Raw genomic sequence first — 24,511 nt, forward strand, 5'->3', positions numbered from 1 at the left:
TATTATAGATAAGGGAACCTTTTTCATCAACACCCTTGCCCATAAAGGTCTCAATGAGAATACTTTTAAGGACATATAGGTATAAGTTCTCATATATGAGTAGGGTTGCCACCTGGCCAGTTTTTGAGTTGGACAGCCTGGTTTTTTGAAGGGCTGCCGGGTCAAAGCTGCCTGCCCGGTTTTCCAAATTAGAAAAACCAGGCAGGATTCCTTATAAATTACACCGCGATCGTCCGATGACTGCGTCATAGCCCCTCACCCGTCATCACTACCCACCCCCACCGCATCACAGCCCCGTCCCCTGCCCAGTCTCCACCGGGCTAAAAGGTGGCAACACTATATACTAATGCTAGTGCAGGGAATTAAGATTGCGGGCTTGGATTGAATATTTGTTTAATACTGGTTTATTTTTAGATCTTGTGAGAATATCCATTATTTACTAACAATCAAAAAGCTATACCTGTACTTCACTATATGGTGTTCCTATCTTTGTTTTACCCAAGATTTTGATTCTCTCCAGAGGATTTCATTAATTTTATTAATTGTGTTAGCATACTGACACAAGGTGAATATGTTTGTGCACTCCTTTATTGAACATTGCACGTATTTGTATTTCTGCGCCAGGAGTTTTCTTGTTATTTGCACTTCCACATAGAATATATTTTCAAGCCTATGGGGCAGATTTACTAAAGGGCGAAGTGGCTAACGCTAGCGACATTTGGCCAGAAATCCCATCTGCAGGGACATTGTCAATTTACTAACAGGTGTAGGCGACAATTCGTTAGCGAACGGGACCAGCGCTAGAGTTCGTTCACACTCTATCGCCAGGTAACTTTTAGCTCTTTTTTTAAGAGGGTTTGCCTGAAAAAGTCCTATTAAACTTTTTTGGGTTAACATTTTTCCCCAGACATTTGAGCTGCATGGAACATTCATTTTAGGGTGGGCTCATGTGTAGGGCATTAGAGAATATCTTTTGTATTTATTCAGGTTCCTTGGACATTTGTAATAAAAAGTGGCCACTTCAAGCATTTGCACCAACATCTCTAAAGCTCCCCATAGATGCGACGATTCTTCTTGCCGAACGACCGAAATTATCCTTCGAAATTATCGTGCGGTTAGTGGGATTCAAACGATCGTACATCTTACAATTTTTCGACCGACATCTGTCAGGAAATTGATCGGCCAGGTCAAAAAATCTTTGTCGGTCCCAGTGCAATCTATCTATGTTTGCAGGGCCAAGCAGGCAGCTCCCCTTTGTTTTGGATTATATAAACTGTGCACACAGGAATTTAACTACTTGGCTATGTTTGCTTTATTATAATATTGCTTCTCTGCCACTATTCAAGGAGTTCAGTCTTCCTTTATTATCTTAATATATACAAAGGTATCAAGGCAAAGCTTTCAGGTTTCAAAAGAATCCTTGCTTTAAACTAAGTAGAAGCAATGATTCCATTATTCTCAGTGATATAACGGAAACAGGTGAAGCAATGGTTAAGACAACTAATCTTAAATAAGCATTAAAATAAGCAATAGCTGAATCTTCAGATGAAGTTTTGTTACATAACTTTCTATGCAGATCTGATATCCTGCTTTCTCAAATACAACATGTTTACATCTTTGCTTGTGTGGTGGTATTATTTGACTGAGTAAATATGTTCTCCCAATCCTTCATCTAGTCACTGGCCTTTTTTCGAAAAGTCTGCTTAAGAAACAATATATTTTTACTACATAAACCTCTATGTAGGTCAATAATATCAAATAAAAGAAACTATTTCTTGACAACTAATGGCCTTCATTATACAGCAGAGGTTTCTTTCTATAATCTTCCATAACTAGGGATGCACCGAATCCACTATTTTGGATTCGGCCGAACCCCCGAATCCTTTGCGAAAGATTCGGCCGAACCCTAATTTGCATATGCTAATTAGGGGTGGGAATGGGAAAACATTTTTTAATTCCTTATTTTGTGACAAAAAGTCAGCCGATTTCCCTCCCTGCCCCTAATTTGCATATGCAAATTAGGATTCGGATTGGGTTCGGCTGGGCAGAAGGATTCGGCCGAATCCGAATCCTGCTGAAAAAGGCCAAATCCTGGCCAAATCCCAAACCGAATCCTGGATTCGGTGCATCCCTATCCATAACCATGAATGACACTTATCTGTGAAAAAAGGGATCCTGTCATCGGAAAACTGGAATCCATTTCTCAAAAGAGCAAACAGATTTTTTTTATATTCAATTTTGAAATCTGACATGGGGCTAGACATTTTGTCAATTTCCCAGCTGACCCCAGTCATGTGACTTTTGCCTGCACTTTTGGAGAAAAATGCTTTCTGGCAGGTTGCTGTTTTTCCTTCTCAATGTAACTGAATGTGTCTCAGTGGGACATGGGTTTTTACTATTGAGTGCTGTTCTTCGATCTACCAGGCAGCTGTTATCTTGTGTTAGGGAGCTGCTATCTGGTTACCTTCTCATTGTTCTTTTGTTTGGCTGCTGGGGGGAAAAGGGAGGGGGTGATATCACTCCAACTTGCAGTAAAGAGTGATTGAAGTTTATCAGAGCACAAGTCACATGACCTGGGGCAGCTGGGAAATTTACAAAATGTCTAGCCCCATGTCAGATTTCAAAATTTAATATAAAAAATCTATTTGCTCTTTTGAGAAATGGATTTCAGTGCAGAATTCTGCTGGAGCAGCACTATTAACTGATTCATTTTGAAAAAAAAAATTTCCCCATGACAGTATCCCTTTAACAAACTGTATTATACACAGGATATCTGTTATGTAAACGTGTGCCTTTTTGCACTTTTAAACTTAAATGGCTTGCCCTGCAGGAGTATTTTCACTAGGACATTGCATACTGAATTTACTTTGCCATTTCCAGTATAATATGCTTTGAATTTGCTGGTATACTTTCAAAATTCAGTAGTATTATTTCCCTCTCACAACTGTAGCAGTGAACATTTACTAAATCATTTTTGCCATAAGTATGTGTGATATTATCATGGAGGATATGACATAAATGAGTGTTCTCCCCAGTGCATTTTTGCAGGGCAGATAAAATGGGACTTTTTTGCAGCCAAAAAGTTGGTATGTGCAGAAGTGCCAAGTTCTACCAGCTTCTATAAAAAATCTTTTTAAGGGTAGGACTTCACACACATTTTCGGTGTGATCACACGTGATACGACAAATCGCTGGCGTCAAATCGCATGCAACGGAAATAAGGTAAGAGAATGCATTGTCAGATGAAGTCGCAGTGTTGATCCGACGCGACACAACTGTCGGATGCAGACACTGCATGCAGGTGTTTTGTCGCAGCACATCGCGCCACAAACGTCTGTGTTGTCCTACCCTTAATCAAGTTAATCAATTTTTTTTTTATACCCGTCCACCTCCTTCCCTCCCCCCCAGACATTTTATTCTGGGGAGAACACTGATAATGAGATGCAAAGCAGCTGCTCAGTCTTTATAATGGTGATTCATCAGCCTGAAAATACTAATTTTACCTTTCCCTCTTTAGTAAATAAGCCCCAAAGTAAGACTGTGAATAAAGTGAAGATTAATGTATCTTGAAAAACTGAGGCAGTACAGTATCCGTTTCCAAGATTCAGAACCAGCTAAACAAAGAATGCCTTAGGTAGGGATGCACCAAATCCAGGATTCAGTTCAGAATTCGGGCTTTTTCGGCAAGATTCAGATTCCCGAATCCTTGTACCTGACCAAAACTGAATCCTAATTTACATATGTAAATTAGGGTGGGAAAGGAAATTACGTGACTTTTCATCACAAAAAAAGGAACTAAGGAACTAAAAAAAAATGTCTCACTTTTTCCTTTCCCAGTCTTAATTTGCATATGCAAAATAGGATTCGCATTTGTTATTCAGCGGAATCTTTCACGAAGGATTCGGCCAAATCCCTAATTTCATGTATATACAGTGTATATAATGTAATCACAGATCTTAGGCTAAGCACCAATCAGATCAGAGGGGTAACCCAACCCCCCCTGAGTCCTGCTGCTGTCACATTACTTAGCAGATCTCTGACATCAGGATTGGCCACCACCCCTCAGTAATGCTGGTAGCCCCACGGGTGCCTATAAAGAACATAGTGCCATGAAAAGCCTGCATGACAGGTTAAAGCAACAGGGTGTTAAACTAATAGTATTTGAGAATGTGCCAGTGTGGGAAGGTTGAGCAGAAGTTCAAGTATGGTCATTAAAGACAAGTAGAACTCTGTTCCACAAAGAAATGCCATCCTGTCTGCTGTAAAGATGAGAGGCCAAGGATTCTTTTGTTCACAGGACAATGATCCTAAACACATTCTGAAAATAAATCATATCTGAAGTACAATAAAGTGCAAGGAGTTCTGACTCACATGGCTTTCCCTCTAAATAACTTATGTCATAACTGATGCCAGACAAAGTGCAAGCAGTAATGGCCATAATAATACTCAGTTATAACACACTTCTTTGAAATAAAAATTTGTATTAAATTTGTATAAATTATTAAATAAACTGTTTTTAGTAGGGAAATTAGTATTTCCTCTGTACTCTTGTCTGAAAAAAGGGCTGAGGTATAGCATACCTTTAGGATCATTTTTTTTAACAATGTTAATGGGCAAGGAAACCCCATTAATAAGTATTTACTATAGGTTACACCACAATTTAAAATGTGCATTAGCAGTTAGTGATCACAACACGTTGCCTTTAGTTGCTGCATTACTATATGTTCATGATACAGGCCTGTAAGAATTAATAAAACAGGCCAAGGTACCATGAAAAATAATCTGCCACTAACAAAATCAGATATTTAACAGGCCTCTCTTCACTGAGATGAAACCTGTGGTGCCATGCTCTAACAAACATTTATGGGGGGCCCTAGTGCCAATGTTTTTTTTTTTTAACTTATAGGGGGGCCCTGATGACCAATTATTTTTTTTAAAGGAAAACTATACCCCCCAAACAATGTAGGTCTCTATAAAAAGATATTGCATAAAACAGCTCATATGTAAAATTCTGCTTCATGTAAATAAACCATTTTCATAATAATATACTTTTCTAGTAGTATGTGCCATTGGGTAATCCTAAATAGGAAATTGCCATTTTAAAAAATAAGGGCCGCCCCCTGGGATCGTAGGATTCACTGTACTCACAAACATACCAACAAACCATACATGTTAGGTCACATGAGCCAATTAACAGACAGAGTTGTGTCTTTTGCTTCCACACTTCTTCCTGTTACAGTTAGGGGCTGATTCACTAAGGGTCGAATATCGAGGGTTAATTAACTCTCCGATATTCGACTGGGAATTGAAATCCTTCGACTTCGAATATCGAAGTCGAAGGATTTAGCGCAGATAGTACGATCGAACGATCGAAGGATTATTCCTTCGATCGAACGATAAAATCCTTCGAATCGAACGATTCAAAGGATTTAAATCCAACGATCGAAGGAATAATCCTTCAATCAAAAAAAGTTAGGCAAGCCTATGGGGACCTTCCCCATAGGCTAACATTGACTTCGGTAGCTTTTAGATGGCGAACTAGGGGGTCGAAGTTTTTTTTAAAGAGACAGTACTTCGACTATCGAATGGTCGAATAGTCAAGCGATTTTTACTTCGAATCCATCGATTCGAAGTCGTAGTCGACGGTCGAAGTAGCCCATTCGATGGTCGAAGTAGCCCAAAAAAACCTTCGAAATTCGAAGTTTTTTTACTTCGAATCCTTCACTCGAAGTTAGTGAATCGGCCCCTTAGTGTTGTAGTATTTCTGGTCAGGTGATCTCTGAGACAGCACAGAGACCATCACGAAATGGTGGCTCAAGGCAAGAGATGTAAAAGGGCAATATTTACTTAAATATATATTCCAGTTTGGTGAGATTCTTTAATATGCCACTTAATATGATATGAACTATCTGTTGCTTAAGTGTTCATTTTGGGGGTATAGTTTTCCTTTAACTTGTAGGGGGCCCTGACCACCAATTTTTTTTTTAAAAAAAACTTTTATGGGGGGCCACATTTTTATAAGGGGGCCCTGACCATCAATAGCTTTTTTATAACTTGTGTGTGTGTGGAAGGGGTTACCTTTTTTAGCGCTGACATCAGTGTGGTCTTTTAACTGTGGTGGGGAGTGAGCGGGATCTGGGGTGGGTAGGGTTGCCACCTTTTCCGGAAAAAAATACCGGCCTTCCTATGTATTTATCTTTTTTACCTATTAATAACATTGGGATCAAATGTAATTTTTATATAAAATACCGGCCAGGTGGCAACCCTAGGAGTGGGGCTTGTGGGCCAGGGTGAGTAGGGCTCAGGGAGCCCCAAAAATGTTGTTGTACGGGGCCCATGGTTCTAATAGCGGCCCTGAAAACAGGTCAACCTCTATAGTTTTTGGTGGCCAGCAGATTTTTGCCCCAAAATTTTCTGAACTTGAAGAAAAGTCAACAGAAAATGCGAGAATACTTAAGTGTGACGGGAGATTGGGGTACAGAGCTCCAAATCTGGTAACTCCCAACTTCTACACAAGTCAGTCCCTTTGCATTATTGTAGTCTTACATTACACTTGCCAGTTAGCAAATTCTTAAACAAAAACGACATTCCCCAACATGCATTGGGAGACGCAGGCTTGGCACATTAGGGCAAGATTAAGAAAAAAACTTTGGCTGGTTTCCAAAGTACAAACCAGCCAACGTGCCAAAAAGTAGCCCACACCTGTATCTTGGATAGTTTGTCCTTTCAAAAACCGCCCAAAAGTAGCCCAATTTGGCTGGAAAACAGCCAGCTTGGCAACCCTGCTCCCCTCCCTATTGATTGGGAAAAACGCTACCAAAGCAACTGTCAGTCTGAATCATAACACAAAAAACTGCCTGACCATCACTTCTGTGGAATGCAGAACCCGCCCCCTTGCAACCATGATTGGCACGCGCCTCAGCCTATTAATTTGCGCTTTGGATAGAAAGAGAATTCAATGAGCACGACAGGGATGGGCGTGGCTTCACAGTCGCTTTCCCACGAGGTCAACAGTGAGGGGGAGAGACCGGCTGCGACTGGCGGCGGCAATAATACTAAGGGGAGCCGCTTTATCGGGGGACTGGGGAGAGGCTCAGCGTGAGAAACGGAACAGGTGCGCACCAAGCTCTTTGTGTTTATGGCGATGTCTGGCTGGCACGGCTGGGGGATTGGCTCACGACTCACGACATTACAGTATTGGGCTCTTCCATCTGCGCTTCTGTAGCTGCTGTTCAACTGCATCTGTCAGCTTCCGCCAATGATGCTGCAAGGAGTAGTTGTGCGGCGGCTGCAGAACAGCAGGTTGAATCGCTAGAGATCTGTCTCTCCTCACACCATCCCCCTGGCTGCGGCATTGTAGGAAGTCGCAGTTGTAGCTCAGCGTCTTCAACCACATCCTCTGGACTGGCAGAGACACAGTGAGGGCAAGTGAGTGGAGGAGAGGTTAGTGGGGAAAAGCTGCAGTTGCTGGTGCCTGTGCTGCTGTGCGACTGTCGCATACAGTGAGGACCAGAGATGCTCTTCTTGTTTCCATAGTATTGGCTGGAGCATCAGCAGCTCTTTGATTGGCAGCCATCAGTGTTATAATACTGATATCACAGGCTTCAGTGGGGGCATCTCTTTGTGAGCAGAGGCAAGCCTGAAACTTATTGCACCCTCTGAAAAATATAATTCCTTGGGGGGCCACTTATAGTAGGAAAATGTCTGGCAGTGTGGGGGTGTGTGGTTTTTTTTTTCAATTGCTGTATAGTGTCTTAATGCAGTTTATTAATGGGCTCTTGGCCTAATAAGTGACGGGCCTTTAAATTGGTTTCCCCTCTTAGTTGGAAACATTGGCAAGTCTACAGCTGCTGCAGGACCTCTTGGAAAATGCTTCCCGTCACTGATGTGTTTTGTAAACAAAGTAATTTGAGAGCATAGCTGTCAAGAATAGTTTAAGAATTGCCTCCAGCAAGCAGGTCCAGACTGAGATTACGGGACAGATTTATATAGGGTCTTATATCGAGGATTAATTAACCCTCAATATTCGACTGCCGAAGTTAAATCCTTCGACTTCGAATATTGAAGTCGAAGGATTTACCGCAATTCGTTAGAACGAAAAATCGTTCGATCGAACGATTAAATCCTTCAAATTGTTCGATTCGAAGGATTTTAATCCATCGATCGAAGATTTTTCTTCGACCAAAAAAAGCTTACAAAGCCTATGGGGACCTTCCCCATAGGCTAACATTGAGGTTCGGTAGGTTTTAGATGGCAAAGTTGGGGGTCAAAGTTTTTTTTTTAAAGAGACAGTACTTCGATTATCAAATGGTCGAATATTCAAAGGATTTTTAGTTTGATTCAAAGTCGTAGTCGAAGGTTGAAGTAGCCAATTCGATGGTCAAAGTAGCCAAAAAAATCATTTGAAATTCAAACTTTTTTTTATTCTATTCCTTCACTCGAACTAAGTAAATGGGCCCCTTTATGAAGGCCCTGGCATTTCGACTACAGCAGAGGCCCAAACATGCCCAATAAATAGCTACTGTCTGTAGCATCTTACAGTAGCCTCTCTGGATTGCCAGCAAGGGATACTTCGCCTTAGGTTTTGATACACACAGAAATTGTGCTTTCAGTATATCTGTACCCAGCCAATTACATCAACAGCCAAAGAAGCAGAAGCAGTAAACAGTGGCAGTTACTGGTATGTCACAAACAGGGGTTAGGAATTTCCTGCTAACAGATCAAAAAAAAAAGAAGAAAAAATGTATTTATCCAACAGAGACCGGCTGCTTCTATAACACAGATCTTGGTGCTAAGGATGGAAAGCCGCAGTGCATTGGTGCACAACAGAGAGTGAGCTGCTGTATCATCATTTGTCACCCCCCCCCCCAACATTTCACAAGACCATGTCTCATCCACCCAGTGCTCTACCCTGCATTGCTGTGAAATACGGAACACTTTTCTTGGGTTAAAAAAAAAATGCAGCGGCATTATCCTTTTGTGATTGGGTTTGAATGGTTCCCTCTGCAGACTGGTCAATGTCAGCGCTGCAGCAGGAGTGTGATAGAGAGGAATCTGATCTCACCATTGGATTTGCATACACTGTCTTTTTGTAAACTGTGCTAGTGCTGCAGCCATAAAATCTGCATCAAACTCATGAGCAAGCAAAACGGCAAAAGAATGAAACCTTCCGTTGCATTATACCGCATTGTATTTTCTTCCCTAAGTAATAAATAAGTCTGTCTTTGCAGCCATGCATCCTTTATAAATGCTGCTTTTTTTCTTGTTACAGCAAAGGGATTGCTGGCAACTTTGTTTTTTGCTTGATAATGCAGTATGGTGGAGACATGCAACCAATGCCCCTCTAGGTATTGATCGTTGGATGTTTTATGTTTACCGATAGGTTTGCATGAACATTAATTATAGGTGCATGTATTAAAAAAAAAAAAGATGTGTGTTCTCCTTCTTTCTTGCAGTGGGCCTGCATCTGCATGGGTTTGGGTTCCTTTTAACAGGTCTGTGTGCAAATAGTTATGCATTTGTATGCTTACCATACCGAATCCTGGATTCGGTGCATCCCTACCAGAAATACCACAACTCTAACTGTAACAGGAAGAAGTGTGGAAACAAAAGACAGAACTCTGTCTGTTAATTGGCTCATGTGACCTAACATGTATAGTTTGTTTGGTAAGTTTGTGTGCACCGTGAATGGTATGATCCCAGCAGGCAGCCCTTATTTTTTAAAATGGCAATTTTCTATTTATGATTACCCAATGGCACATATCACTAAAAAAGTATATTATTATGAAAATGGTTTATTTACATGAAGCAGGGTTTTACATATGAGCTGTTTTAAACAATATTTTCTTTATGGAGACCTACATTGTTTGAGGGGTATACTTTTCCTTTAAAGGGGTTGTTCACCTTTGAGATAACTTTTATAATGATGTAGAGAGTGATATTCTGAGACAATTTGCAATTTGTTTTAATTTTTTATTATTTTTGAGTTATTTAGCTTTTTATTCAGCAGCTCTTCAATTTGCATCTTAAGCAATCTGATAACTAGGGTCCAAATTACCCTAGCAACCATGCATTGATTTGAATAAAAGACTAGCATATGAATAGGAGAGGGCCTGAATAGAAGCACCTGTAATTAAAAGTAACAATATCGAATCTCAGACTAGAAAAGGAGAAAAAAACGAAATATATGTTTGCATAAAAATATACCCAGTGTTCATACTGAGAGGTTGGTGTTTGGTATTGCTAGTAACCCAGCACTAGGTGGGTCATCCATATGGAATGTATAAACTGACAAGTTAGTAATTGAAAATGCTTATTCTTTTCAAATTCTTGATGGATATTTACTATTCTATATATTCTATATAATATTCTATTCATCTGAACAATTGTATCTTTAAAGAGGCTGTTCATCTTTATTATCTTTTAGAATGACATAGAGAGTAATATTCTGAGACAATTTGCAATTAATTCAATTTTTTTTTATTATTTGAGGTTTTTGGGTTATTTTGTTCTTTTATCCAGCCACTTTCCAGTTTTGGCAATCTGGTTGCTAGGGTCCAAATTACACCAGCAACCATGCATTGATTTCAATAAGAGACTTGAATATGAAAAGAAGATGACCTGAATAAAAAGAGGAGTAATATAAAAGTAGCAATAACAATGCATTCTTAGCCTTACAGGGCATTTATTTTTAGATGGGGGTCAGTGAACCCCCATTATAAAAGCTGGAAAGAATCAGAAGAAGAAGGCAAATCATTTAAAAACAAAAAATGAAAGACAATTGAAAAGTTGCTTATAATTAGCAATTCTATAACAAAATAACATTAACTGACCTGATCAGATTTGTTTACTGACCAGACCTCAAAGGGGTGTTGAACTCTAAAACTGTAACTCTAAAAACTGTATATTTTGAGATTCTGCTTTTGGTCTGCTTTATTTCTTATGTCTTTCATTTCTTCTTGAAATTGTGATCTGTCGCAGTATTCTATTGTGATAAATGGGCCTACATTTACTTACTAGCAACAGATCTAATACACAGTGAATGGAGAATTGTAGTTGAAATACACAATTATCTGTGATCACATTTATAAACATGCATTTTCAGACCTTAAATGGGTTGTTCACTTACCAGTTCATTTTCAGTTCTTTTCTGATTGTTTTTTTTTTTTTTTTTACAAAGTTAAAGTTTAAGGCTGATGCCAGATAGGGCTGAAATGTGCAAGACGAGAATCAGCCCGTAAGTCGTCATTCTCCTTTTTTCCTTCCTGCACCTAGAACAGTTGTGTCAGCTGAGTGCTAGATTTTGGTGTGAGAAGAGGACTCTTGAGTTTCTTTGCCAAAATCTGCTGCATGTGCCTGCATCCCAGCTGGTATGTTTTCTGGCTTGTAGGTATCACATGTTGTTGCCTTCACTAAAGGGGTTGTTTACCTTCCAATTTTTTTTCAGTTTTGTTGTTTTCAGATTGTTCACCAGAAATAATGCTTTTTATTTATTATTTATCATTTTTCCAAAATTGACGTTTAATGATTAATGTTCCAGTCTCTGGGGTTTCAGTCTAGCAGTTCCAGTGATCCAGGAGCAGATTCTGAACTGTTACAATTTGCTACATTTAGCTGATACAATTAGTTGATACATTTCTCAGCAAACTGGCAACTATTGTCTCCATTCTAACAGCTGCCTTTAATGGAACTCAGGGATTCTGAGTGGGGACAATGATAACAATGTATCAACTAAATGTATCAATTTAGAATAATTAAAAGGTCGGCGACCCACCCCCAAGAGCTGCTTTAGAAGGTGATAAATTAAACTTCTCACTTCAATATTAGAAAAACAATTACAAATAGCAAGTAATCGGGGGGAAAAGTCTTTATTTCTGCTGAAATATCTGAAAACAACTTTGAACTGAAATTTTTTTTGAAGGTGAACAACTCATTTAAGGCTGATGAACTGGTAAGTTTGCAGATGTTGCCCTACCTGTTGTTGCCTGCTTTGGTCCAGAGCAGACTGCTGAATAGAATGGAAGTTTTGGGGACTTGGTTGTTGGCAGGGAAGCCTTAGAAATTTTAACTTGGCTTACTGTGATGGCACATTGTCATAGCTGCACAACAATCTCAGTGGAGACTTACAGTCAGTTGATGTGCTCAGTTTGGTCAGTCTTCACACTGTCCCAAAGCAAAAGACGTGAGTCACCACTGGCAGTTGTCTTGCATTTTCCTTCTGAAAACTTTCTCATTTCTCTAAAGCTGACCGCTTTATTGTAAAGTGATGCTGATACGTTGTTGGCTGTTCAATTCTGGTGTCTTGTACCATAGGGCTTTATGTATATCAAGATCATTTGGTCCCCTTCTTTATAACCCTTTAAAAATGTGTCTGTCAGATACTAGCCTGATAATCTGCAAAGTTATTTGTTCATTGGCTTCTCTTTTACAGGCAACCAAATCCATAATACTCTGCTTGGAAAAATGGGAATTCAGTCAAACTTCCGAATGGAAGTGATAAAAGTGTTTTATGAATATGTGCTAATGGGGCATGAGTCAAATGCACAGCTGCTACAGATTATTGTGCAGGATACTTTTTGGTTATACGTAATACTGCGAGTGCAGGGGCTTTGGTTTGAAAGAGGGTCCAGCTGTCTGAAGGAAAGACGTTTTATGTGCTCTATGCCTGAAACAGAATAGGTCATCCCTCTGACAGCCCCTTCACTACTCATATTTTCATAAGCATCCTGGGATGGACTATAGAATGAGACTTACAGCAGATGGCCTCAAATGTTCTTCTTTGTTTGTCTGGTAATTGCAATTTGAATTATGTGGCTCAGTAAAAGGCAGTTCCTCCAGCTTTCTTTAATTTAACAAAGGCAGTGGAACTTTGGTTAGTATTTTAGCTCTCCTCTCATACCTCCTAACAGTTCCACTATTAAAACATAGATAAATGTAGACACTGCTGGTACCAGGTACACCTCCAGTTTTCTCAAAACCCTGCCTCTACAGTCTGTCCCTATTGTTATCTGCGGTATTAAACTCTCCTTTAAAGGAGAAGGAAAACTACGGAGGCATTTTATTGCCAATAGATTAGCTGTAATAGTGCAAGCTATATATTTATTCTGTAGAATGTTTCACCATACCTGAGTAAAAAGCTCTAGAAGCTCTCTGTTTGTCTAGGATAGCAGCTACCATATTAGCTCTGTGTGACATCATTTCATGCCTGTCTCTCCCTGCTCACTTATAGCTCTGGGCTCAGATTACAGCGAAGGGGGAAGGGGGGGAGCAAACTGAGCATGCTCACGCCCAGGGCAAGGAGGTTTAAGCTGAAGACAGGAAGTCTGATACAGAAGCCCATGTGTACACAATAGAAGGAAAGAAATGCAGTGTTTCTTTTGACAGAGTACTCCGAGCAGCACTACAGGGTTTACTGGTATATTTAGGTGGACATTTCTGATAAGGCTTACCGTACTTAGTTTTAACCTTTCCTTCTTCTTTAAAAATCTGGATCATTGGAAGGTATGTTTCTATATAAATATATATTTTATTAAAGCAGAATGAAACCCTCATAAAGAGATGATTTACTTCATTAAGGGACCGCCTAGCTTTTTGGTGCAGGTATGGTATTTGCATGCGATGGAAAGCTCCGTAAATCACTGAAGACAATGAAGAGGATTTAAAGGTCCCGAAGACGTGCTACTCTGTAATGATAGGTCAGCATAACATTAAGGTACACTTTTTCAGGTAATAGACTATACAGGGAGGGGGGCCAATGAAGGGTAGTGGAAAGGGGCTTTTCTCTTTTCAGAGTTTTGTTCTCCTTTAAAGGTGTTGTTCACCTATAATTTTTAATATAATGTAGAGAGTGATATTCTGAGAGAATTTGCAATGGTTTTGATTTTTTATTATTTGAGATTTTTGATTTATTTATTTATTCAGCAGCTTGCCAGTTTGCAACTTACGCAATCTGGTTACTCTTTTTTACTGAAATAAATTGGAAAGTCAAAAACCGCGGCTTTTGCGGATTGTCGCGGAATTGGAGGAAAAGCCTGAAATGTTTGGATTATCGTGCGTAACCCAGGCAATAATCTCTTCAAATTGCAAATAGGACCTCTGCCATTGACTTCTACAGGACCTCGACAGGTTGTAGTTACAAGAGTGATTCTGACTTTTTGTAGCCTCTGGGTATGATAAATCTTGAAAAAAATTAGTTTTTTTCCCACTAAAAACTTGGAACTCACATTTTTTGAGTTTTTACCATTCAAGCTTTAATAAATAACCCCCTAGGTGTGAGCTGAACAGAAAATCTGGCATGAGGGCAGAAATTTGGCACCCAGGTATAGAAAACTGACAGTATATTAGGGGTTATTTTTATTTGATCTACATTTGGTTTCTGAGTTTAGGCTTTATACCTCGTCTGTCTGTCTGTCTTACTTTCCTGTCTGCACCAATATCTGTTTTAATTGTGTAATTTTTAATATTGCATGTTCTCTACGTCTATAGAATATCCTTACCCAGTAGAAGCAAATGCTCTAGTAGGCTAAAGCTCTGGGATTAGCCTGAGGCTTGACTTTAATGTGTTCGGAAACCATTTCAGAATATCTTGCTTGACATTGCCATTGCTAGTATATAATTTAATTCATGAAATAGTAATTGCCATACCATATTCATAGTTTATCAATCTTACAAATACATTCAGCTATTTTGGGAACCTGAAAAAAAAAGGTGAAATGTTAATATCAATTATCATTCACTCTTGGCTGAAAATAACCATGATAATGTAGGAATGATATGACAAATGGCAAACCCAACTGTTTCAATATAAAATACAACATGTACAACTGGGCTGACCAGGGTCCAAGGGACATACTGCATTTGGCAGTGGCTTTCCCCAGAAGTCATTAGCATCCTAATTCTAGGTCAGTTGGTGTTATTTTTACTTTTTTCTTTGGTACGTGTCTTTACTTGCAGCATATTGGGTATATTTTATTTGATCAGATGAGGCTGTGAAGACTCCAAGCTCCAGGGTCTTGAAGCCCCATATTATGCATGTTCTCCTTTATGTTAATGAATAATGTTATACAGTAGCACCTATAATAGGCTAGCGGATTTTAAACTTGAGGCATAATGAGGGTGATGTGCAAGAGAGGTGAGCGAAATGTAAAGCACTGGAATGCTAAGCATATGTAAATTTTGTCTCCACAAATGGCTATTTGGTTAATATAGTTACAATGTCCGTACAATATTCTGTTTGTATTAAGAGGTGGTTCTTGTATTATTTTGCGACAAAGAATGGACCTCTCCTATTCATATTCCAGTCTCTTATTCAAATCAATGCATGATTGGTAGTGAAATTTGGACTTCAGATTGCCTTGGAATATTACTTGCTACATCATATTAAATGTTAACGCAAAGGTGAACATTACTACCCCTTTTAAGTAACCATTATTTCTGGTTGAGAAATTATACAGATTTATAATATTGGGTCATGCATGTTGATTTTTCTTTTTTTTTTTTTTTTGATGGGGTGGCAAATAGAGAATGTACAGGGAAAACATTTAATTTTAGAATCATATCTTTGTAACTTAATTTTCTCAGTTGTCCCACTATGGGACAGGTCCTACAGGCAAGGAATGGTGTAAAAGGAGAAGGAAGGGCTAAAAGTAAGTAAGCTTTATCAGAAAGAGTCTATATGAATACACTATGAATACACTAGTTAACTGATGTAATGCTGATCGGAGTCCTCTGTCAAAAGAAACACAGCATTTCTTTCCTTCTGTATCAGTCTTCCTGTTTTCAGCATAAACCTCCAGGGCTAGGTCTTGAGCATGCTCAGTTTGCTCCTCTCTCCCTCTCCCCCTCCCTGCTGTAATCTGAGCCCAGAGCTATGAGTGCGCAGGGAGAGACTCAGACTGGAATTGGTGTCACATTAAGCTAATATGGCAGCTGCTATCCTAAACAAACCTCTTCTAGAGCTGTTTACTCAGGTGTGGTAAAGCATTCTACAGAACAAGTATAGTGTTATAGCTTGCACTATTGTGGCTCATGTATTTGCAATAAACTCCTTCAGTAGCTTTCCTTCTCCTTTTAAAGTATAATGATTGATTTGGATAAGGGATATAATCAGAAATATTCTAGGGCATATTCCTTGCATTCACTTTTACTGCAAAATGCGGGCATGGTGGTAACCTCTCAAATGGAAACTGCACATAATGGCAAAACTAATGCTTGACAAAGAATTGAGCTACTTTACCAGGCTAATGACACCACCATCCTTTAGTTGTAAAGGTCTGTGCTTCTGAAGATGCCCCAGAAGATCTTGTTTCTGCTGATTCACAGCACATGCTATGGGGCTGATGAACATTATACAATATACCGTACAGCTCAAAATGTAAGGCTGATTTATAATCCTTTAAATCTATGTGTTATTGGAACCGGTGCAATATATACCGAAATTGACTGATTAGCATAGATTTAACCTCGGTTTCTGCTATGGTTTTGTTGGAACTCTTGGATGGTACAGTAAGTTTATTATAAAGCACATCGTTTCTGTCTATGTTCTTTTTGAGGCTTTTAGTTTTCTTTAAAGGTGCTCTGGCACACTTCTCATTCTGATTGCTTGCGTGCTTCGTGGAAAGAACAGCTAATAGCCCCTGACCTGAATATCTGCTGGTGCATGTTACAGGCAAGAAAAAAACAGAGAGGTTCTACTTGGACGTTTACCTTGGCTGTTAATGGAAAAAATATTGATGAATTAGGATAAGAAAATGGGTTGTACCTCATGATGTCACTTTAAAATCTGTACACGAAATGCAGCGCTGTCAACTAGAATAGAATAGTCAGCTCCGAGAGGTAGATTACTGAATTTTCACGTTAATAGCTCTTTGCTTGAAATGCCAATTCAATTTAATCTTCTCCCCCATTCACTTGGTGCATGTAAGCTGGAGGGAAGATAGCTGTATTGTACACGTAAACAAGATAAATGCAAAACAGCACTTAAACTGGTGGCATGACTTGTTTAAATAGCAAAGAAACTCATGCAAACTATCCTTAAAGGGGACCTTTCTCGAAAATGAAAAATGTAATATAAGCTTCATTCTACTGAAAAAGGCACTTTCTAAATATAATCAATTAAAAATTCTGTACTGTTTCTAAAATCAAGTTTATCTTCACTCTTGGCATCTGTTTCTCTTCATTCGTCTTCTTGCAGGAGCTGGATGTCTGATTTTGATAGATCAAACATTTATTTTAGGGGGAACTTCCTTTTTTAGAGGATGTGTTATAACTTATTCAAATAACTGACTCTGGCACAAATAAAATGTAACAAAATAACTGACTTTGGCACAAATTGGGCATGTTGAGATAGAGTATTTCTGGTGATTTCAAGGGGCAGATTTATAAAAATTTTAGTTCAGATTTTAATAAATAAAAAAAGTACCCACGTTCTATTCATTCCTTTGGGATTTTTAGGATATTTATCAATGGGTGAAAATTAGAAGTCATCATTTGATAAATAGGTTCCCAAAAACCCCATAGCAATGAATAGACCGTGACCACTTTTTTTTTTAAAATCTGAACTCACATTTTGGTAAATCTGCGCCTAAATGTGTGAGTTCTAAAAAAATCTTATTTTAGAATGATGAAGCTTATATTTAGGAGTATCAAGAAAAGAGTACCCGGAGACACAGCACGTCTTATGATATAATCATGTGATTTATTTCAGGAATGTCCAGCACTACGTTTCAGCCCAATAGCCTTCATCAGGTACTTTTATTAGTTATTTATCAAAATCCAATCTTTTTTCTCATTACTTTATTTTAAAAATCCGAACAAACTAGAATCCACGATTTACCCTTTTTTATCAATAAAAAAAGCGGGAAAAAAAAAACGGGAAAAAAAAAACGGAATGAGAAAAAAACGTGACTTTTTTCACCCGAAAACCACAAAAAAAGTTTTTCAGCAAAAACCATTGTCAAACCCTGTTTTTCTCATAAAAACACACCAGTGAGAATAACATTGTTCCATTCATTTTCAATGAGGCTAAAGAACTTGAATGTTTTAATTAACCAGGAATATAGATATTTTAATGAAAGCTCCCATTGACTCTTATTGAACCTCAGCAGCTTTAACTTGAGTTTTTTCAGGTGACTATTTGTGGTTTGATTCTTTAATAAATGGTGACTATTCGAGGTTTCAAAAAATATTCGTACTCTGTTTTTTTTCGCTGCTTTTTTTTCTCGAAAAAAAAAATAAAACTCGACTTTTAAGGTATGGTGATCCAAATTATGTAAAGATCCCTTATCAGGAAAACCCCAGGTCCCAAGCATTCTGGATAACCGCTCCCATACCTGTATCATGTAAAAGGTTGTGCAGGCATTAAGGGGGTTATTAAAGTCCAAATGCCAAAAACTTTTTTTTTTACTATAAAATACACATCTTTAGTGGGAAAAAAACCCTCAATTTTATTAAGAGATTTATTAAAAACGAGGATGGAAAAAGTATGAACCGAAAATCCAGGATCTCAGACCTACCGAGGTTGTATAAATTAATGGGAGAGGCCCCTATCCTATATGAAAGTTTCTGTGGTCTTTGCAGAAATTAGCTTGAAAATCCGACTGACTTTTCAGAGAAAAAGTTGGGTTTTTTGGGAAAAAGAACAAAAAAATCGTGTGATTTCAGAAAAAAACTCTGGGGAAAAAAACGTATGATTCAAATTTTCAATCTTTTTTTTTTTAACCAGGATTTTCCCAGATCCGATTAAATTGTGCTTTTTTAATACGTAAGGTCCAATCGTGGATTATAGTTTGGTCAGACTTTTTTTATTTAAATAGTCAAAAAAATTTAGATTTTGATAAAGAAGGCCCTAAGTGATCATAGTAGAGATGTGCAGGTCGGGTAAAGGCCGAAACTTACCTGCACTCCCTCTACCCGCGCCTGCCTGAGCCCGACTTCCGGCTTCCATTTATGGACCTGCGCAGCCCTTGACACTATAGGTCTGCCTTGACTAAAGGACCACTTTTGGCCACCAAGGCTGAAACCAATAAAAACCAATACATTATCTATTAGGATACTACACTGCTGATTTCAATGCGTTTTCGGCAGATCCGACGCACTGTGCCACTCACCTTCTTATTTCTTACTGAAGCAGCGCTGAGTGGGGGGGTCACCGACTCTGTAAGTGTTCTATATTGATACATTAGTGGATACATTTTTGGTTCTGCTGACTGAGCAGAATCCCCGAGGTTAATTAAAGGTGCCTGTTATAATTGATTCAATAATTTCCACAGATGCTGCCGAGAGATGTTTCAACTAAATTTATAAAATTGTTACAGTTCAGAATCTGCTCCTAGATCACTGAACTGCCAGACTGAAACACCAGAGATACAAACATTCATTTTCCCTTTCTGAACTTTCTGGATAATGGATCCAAACCCGATATCCAGAAAGCTCCAAAGTCTAAAATAGACTCCATTTTATCCAGGTAATCCCAATTTTTTAAAATGATTTCCTTTTTCTGTGTAATAATAAAACAGTACCTTGTACTTGATCCCAACTAAGATATAATTAATCCGTATTTGAAGCAAAACCAGCCTATTGGGTTTATTTAATGTTTAAATGAATTTCTAGTAGACATAAGGCATGAAGACCCAAATTACGGAAAGATCCGTTATCCGGAAAACCCCAGGTCCTGAGCATTCTGGATAACCGGTGCCATAACTGTAGTACAATAGCTATGCAGACACTTTTGTGAAAATGCGTGATGGCAGCGCTCCAAGGAAACTTGTCATCTGACTAAGGATAATGATTGTATTTTTGGTTAAGACAGCCTTCTATTCAAATTATACTAATCTCTTGATTATGCACAGTTTGATATTAATTTGATTGCCATCAAAGTTGAGGAATCTGCTCTGACTGATATATTTTATAGTTGAGGCAGCACTTAAGAAAAGTTGATTGTAGCAAAGGTTTTATTCTCTACAGGGAGTGACCAATAAATTGTTTTACTGCATTATTATTATCATTAATATAATTTCATCTTTACTATTCTTTCATTTGAGCTATTTTAAATGTGAAGGATTTTTTTTTAAATAGCAGTTATTTAAAGGGGTTGTTCACCTTTAAATTAACTTTTAGTAAGATGTAGAGAGGGATATTCTGAGCCAATTTGCAACTGGTTTTCATTTTTACTAAGAGATTGGAATATGGAGAGAGAGGCCTCAACAGAAAGAGGAATAATAAAATGTAGCAATAACAATAATGTGTAGCCTAAGCCTTACAGAGCATTCGATTTTTAGATGGGGTCAGTGACCCCCATTTAAAATCTGGAAAGAGTCAAAAGAAGAATGCAAATAATTCAAAAACTATAGAATAATAAATAATGTAGACCAATTGAAAATTTGCTTAAAATTAGCTATTCTATAACATACTATAAGTTAACTTGAAGGTGAACCACCATTTTTAAGACAAGTCTGCAGTTAAGATGGTAGTTATAAGCCCATAGTTTTCTTGGTAGAGGACATAATAAAAAGTTAAGCAAGTATCTCTCCCCCAATAAAAATATCCTTGTTTTACTTAAAGGGGAACTATCACAAAAAATAAAAAAGTAATATTTGGTGCAGCATTCTGAAATAAGTAACAATCAATTAAAAATTTTGTAACATTTTTGTTTTGTTTAACATTTTTGAATAGTTTGTCTTCACTATTCCTCTCTCAGCATCTATTTCTCCTCATTCTAACTTCATTTAGGAGTTGGGTGTCAGATGAATGATCCAGTATATCTTCAAAGGGGGGCTCCTTTTGCCTACAAGATGTATTAGAGCTCATTTTATTAAAATCATCATACATCCTGCCTCTCTACATGCAGAATTTGTGCAAAAGGCAGTTATTTTGTTAGATTTTGTTTGTCCTGGAATCAGTTATTTGAGTGAGCTCTAATTCATCTGCTGTGAAAGGAAGTCCCTCTATAAGATATATTGGATCATTCATCTGACACCAAACTGCTGCATAAAGACATAATGAAGAGAAACAGATGCTGAGAGAGGAATAGTCAATATAAACTTAATTATTTCAGAAACACTGCAGAATTTTTAATTGATTGTATTTAGAAAGTTTCTTCTTCTACTTCAGTACGAGAAAGCTTATATTAAGTTTTCCCCTTTAAATTAGCCATACACGGGGTAATAAAAGCGGCCGATTCAGTCCTTTCAAACCAAGTTGGCAGCTTATTTGGCCCCTTTATAGGGCCCACCCCAATCAATATATATGGTCAATAATAACACAGATATTGATGGCGCAGGTTTAACAATCTCGTCAAGACAAGGGCCGCATCAGTTCAGAAATTTGTACCTTGCTCCAGCTGCATGCATTCCTGCCGTTGTGATTGAATTCGGCCAATAGATCAGGCCAGCCAAATATCACCTACTTCAAGGCGGCATATCGGGAACCGATCCACTCAGTTTGATGACACTCAATAAATGAGCAGACCTTCAAATGTATGGCCAGTTTAGGACTACTCAAGGACAGGGCATGTCAGGCTATGAACTGTAACTACGGGGGTAATTTATCAAAGTCCAAATTTCTCTCTATATTTTCTGTTACAAACTCAGATAAAATCCACTCTGGGTTTTCAAGCTTATTTACTATTAGATTTTCCCAAAATTAGCTTTGCGCGAAAAATCCGATTTTTTCGTAATTTTCACCCGAGAACTTCAGGCTATTGCCTGAAACACAGCGCACATCAAAAACTCATTGGGACTTCTTCCATTGACTTATATGCAACCTCGACAGGTCTGAGATGCCGGATTTTCAGATTTTGACTTTTACATCCTCGGGGTTTAATAAATTCTGAAAAATTCGAGATTTTTTAAAATTGATTTTATATAAAAAAAAAATTGAGAATTTTTCGTGTTTTTTGCATTCTGAGTTTAGTAAATAACCCCCTAAAAATGTTTTTTTATTTTGCACGGGTGGAGGTTTCCACTTTCCAATTTGTGGATGCTTGGCATATTGTCTTCCTTTTGAGTACCTGGGTTTATTAAGTTTGATTTTATTTATTTATATATATATATATATATATATATATATATATATATATATATATATATATATATATATATATATATATATATATATATATATATACATATACATATATATATATATATATATATATATATATATATATATATACACAGTCTGAAGAGCAGCGCACTCACCCTTAGAAAAAAGGCAACATTCTTTTAAAAAATTGTTTTGTTTCCATTAAGGAATAATTATATTTTTGCTGGGATTAAGCACAAGTTACTGTTTTATCATTACAAAGAAAAAGGAAATATGTTTTTAATCTTGTATTATTTTTTAAAAATGGAGTCTTGATAATTGGCTTCCGAATAATCAGTGTCGGACTGGCCCACCGGGATACCAGGAAAACTCCCGGTGGGTCCAGGTGTCAGTGGACCCTTTTGCTTCTAACTATGTGGCCAATTTCATGGTCATTCCTTATTTCTTTATGGGGAAAAATGCTTAATAATGGAAGAACAGAATAAGCAAATATAAAAGAAAAGGAGGATAAAGAGGTTGAGAGGAGGAATAATAGTTTGGAAAGTGAAACACAGTCTGTTTTCTGGTGGGCCCCTGGCATCCCAGTCCGACTAATGGAAACACACGCGTGTGTATAAAAGTACAAGCTCTGCTGTGCTATGTGACTTTCTTGTCTTAAACTGTATAGATATCCAAAGCAACTGTCTAATCTGGTAAATCTAGATAAAAAAAAAACATAAATAATTAAGGGAGCAATGTCTGTGACATCTGTTCATCATTTTGAACACAGTCTTTGAACTGATCCACTGATCTTTTTTTCTTTTTTCCATTTACCCAGACGTATTTTCTGAGTATTAGAGTTGATCAAAACCTCTACCATCTGATGGTACTGCAGGGAGTCTACAATGATTGGAAAACTTTAAAATATATTGTATTATTTGGCAAACTGAGAAATAGGTTTGTGTGTGCTTAATCTAAACTGGCAGAAAGTACTTCTGATTGACTCGCTCGTGGTATAGGATATGTTCTGAACCTGGAATGGCCAAATTAAAGATGAGCATGCTTACCGGTGATTACTTTGTACTTTGACTTGTTACAAGGGCAACAGTAATTTTATAGTAATCAAGCTATTGTGGGTTTTCACTGGTATTGGTGATCATGATTATCAGGCCCAGATTAAACTAGCAGACACCCCTAAACCCTGTCACTGGTTTATCACAACCACCCCCTTCTCTTCATGTACATAGCTATGGGGATTAGTGTGCAGAAGATTTAAAAACAAATCAAATCTCCTGCATGTCCTCAGTGCTTCAGACCCAATTGAGATGCTGGGTGGCATGACACCCCTAAAATCCTTCCACCCTAGACCCCTTCCTTTGTGGCCTTACCACAAATGTAGGACCGATGATTATGCGGGAAACTCTGCCCACCTACCATAAGAATAATGGCACACAGGGCACCCCACAAGATCGACTTTCTCCCATGGATGACAAAATTCATTAGTTTCTTCTTATTAAAAAGCCTTTCTCCAGCCATTTGAGTTGCATAATCATGGTAAACGAGCTACCTGGTTAACAAAATGCCTTGTGTATACTCACCCTTACATAGGCCTGTGGTCTTGAGTGCCTGATATGGATATTAATTTCTCTGAATCAATTGTGAATGTGCTTCTTGTAATATTTTTAATTTTGTGTAAAACTACTTTTTTGCCTGGCATATGCTTATATTTTTGAAAACACACATGCGCACACTTGCGCGATCTGTTATCCGGAAACCCATTTTCCAGAAAGCTATGTATTCTCAAGTTAATGCCATTGACTTAGGGGCAAATTCATCAAGGGTCGAATATCGAGGGTTAATTAACCCTCGATATTCGACTGGGAATGAAAATCCTTCGACTTCGAAGTCAAAGGATTTTGCGCAAATACTTCGATCGAAGGAATAATCGTTAGATCGAACGATTAAATCGTTTCGAAGGATTTTAATCCAACGATCGAAGGATTATCCTTCGACCAAAAAAACTTAGCCAAGCCTATGGGGACCTTCCCCATAGGCTAACATTGGGTTCTGTAGCTTTTAGGTGGCGAACTAGGGGGTCGAAGTTTTTTCTTAAAGAGACAGTACTTCGACTATCGAATGGTCGAATAGTCGAACGATTTTTAGTTCGAATCCTTTGATTCAAAGTCGTAGTCGAAGTAGCCCATTCGATGGTCGAAGTAGCCAAAAAAACACTTCGAAATTCGAAGTATTTTTTCTTCTATTCCTTCACTCGAAGTTAATGAATTGGCCCCTTAATGTCCTAGCCAAACCTACCTAACTGCTATTTGATTGTTTGTGTAGTACACAGCGCCGTTTCTGTATGTATTGCCGCCTGAGGCGGCTCCAGTAATGCCGCCCCCCCAGCCCGATTCGATTTCCGGGGGGGAGGCAGCAACGCTAGTGCGGAGAGCGCAATTGCGCTCTCTCGCCCTAGTAAAGCAGAATTTCCGGTT

At 38.2% G+C, this 24,511-nt stretch overlaps 1 protein-coding gene across 3 annotated transcripts in view; it reads left to right on the forward strand.

The window, feature by feature from the left end:
- Nucleotides 1-6,970: 6,970 nt before the first annotated feature.
- The window catches only part of LOC108697683 (voltage-gated potassium channel subunit beta-2-like), a 133,471-nt gene continuing 115,930 nt past the window's right edge, over nucleotides 6,971-24,511 (forward strand). For all 3 annotated transcript variants that reach the window (XM_018227954.2, XM_018227955.2, XM_041571476.1), the window contains exon 1: nucleotides 6,971-7,113. The gene's annotated coding sequence lies outside the window, so the exon portion shown is untranslated. The remainder of the gene's footprint in view (nucleotides 7,114-24,511) is intronic.

Source organism: Xenopus laevis, chromosome 7S (genome assembly GCF_017654675.1).
Source record: "Xenopus laevis strain J_2021 chromosome 7S, Xenopus_laevis_v10.1, whole genome shotgun sequence".
NCBI lineage: Eukaryota > Metazoa > Chordata > Amphibia > Anura > Pipidae > Xenopus > Xenopus laevis.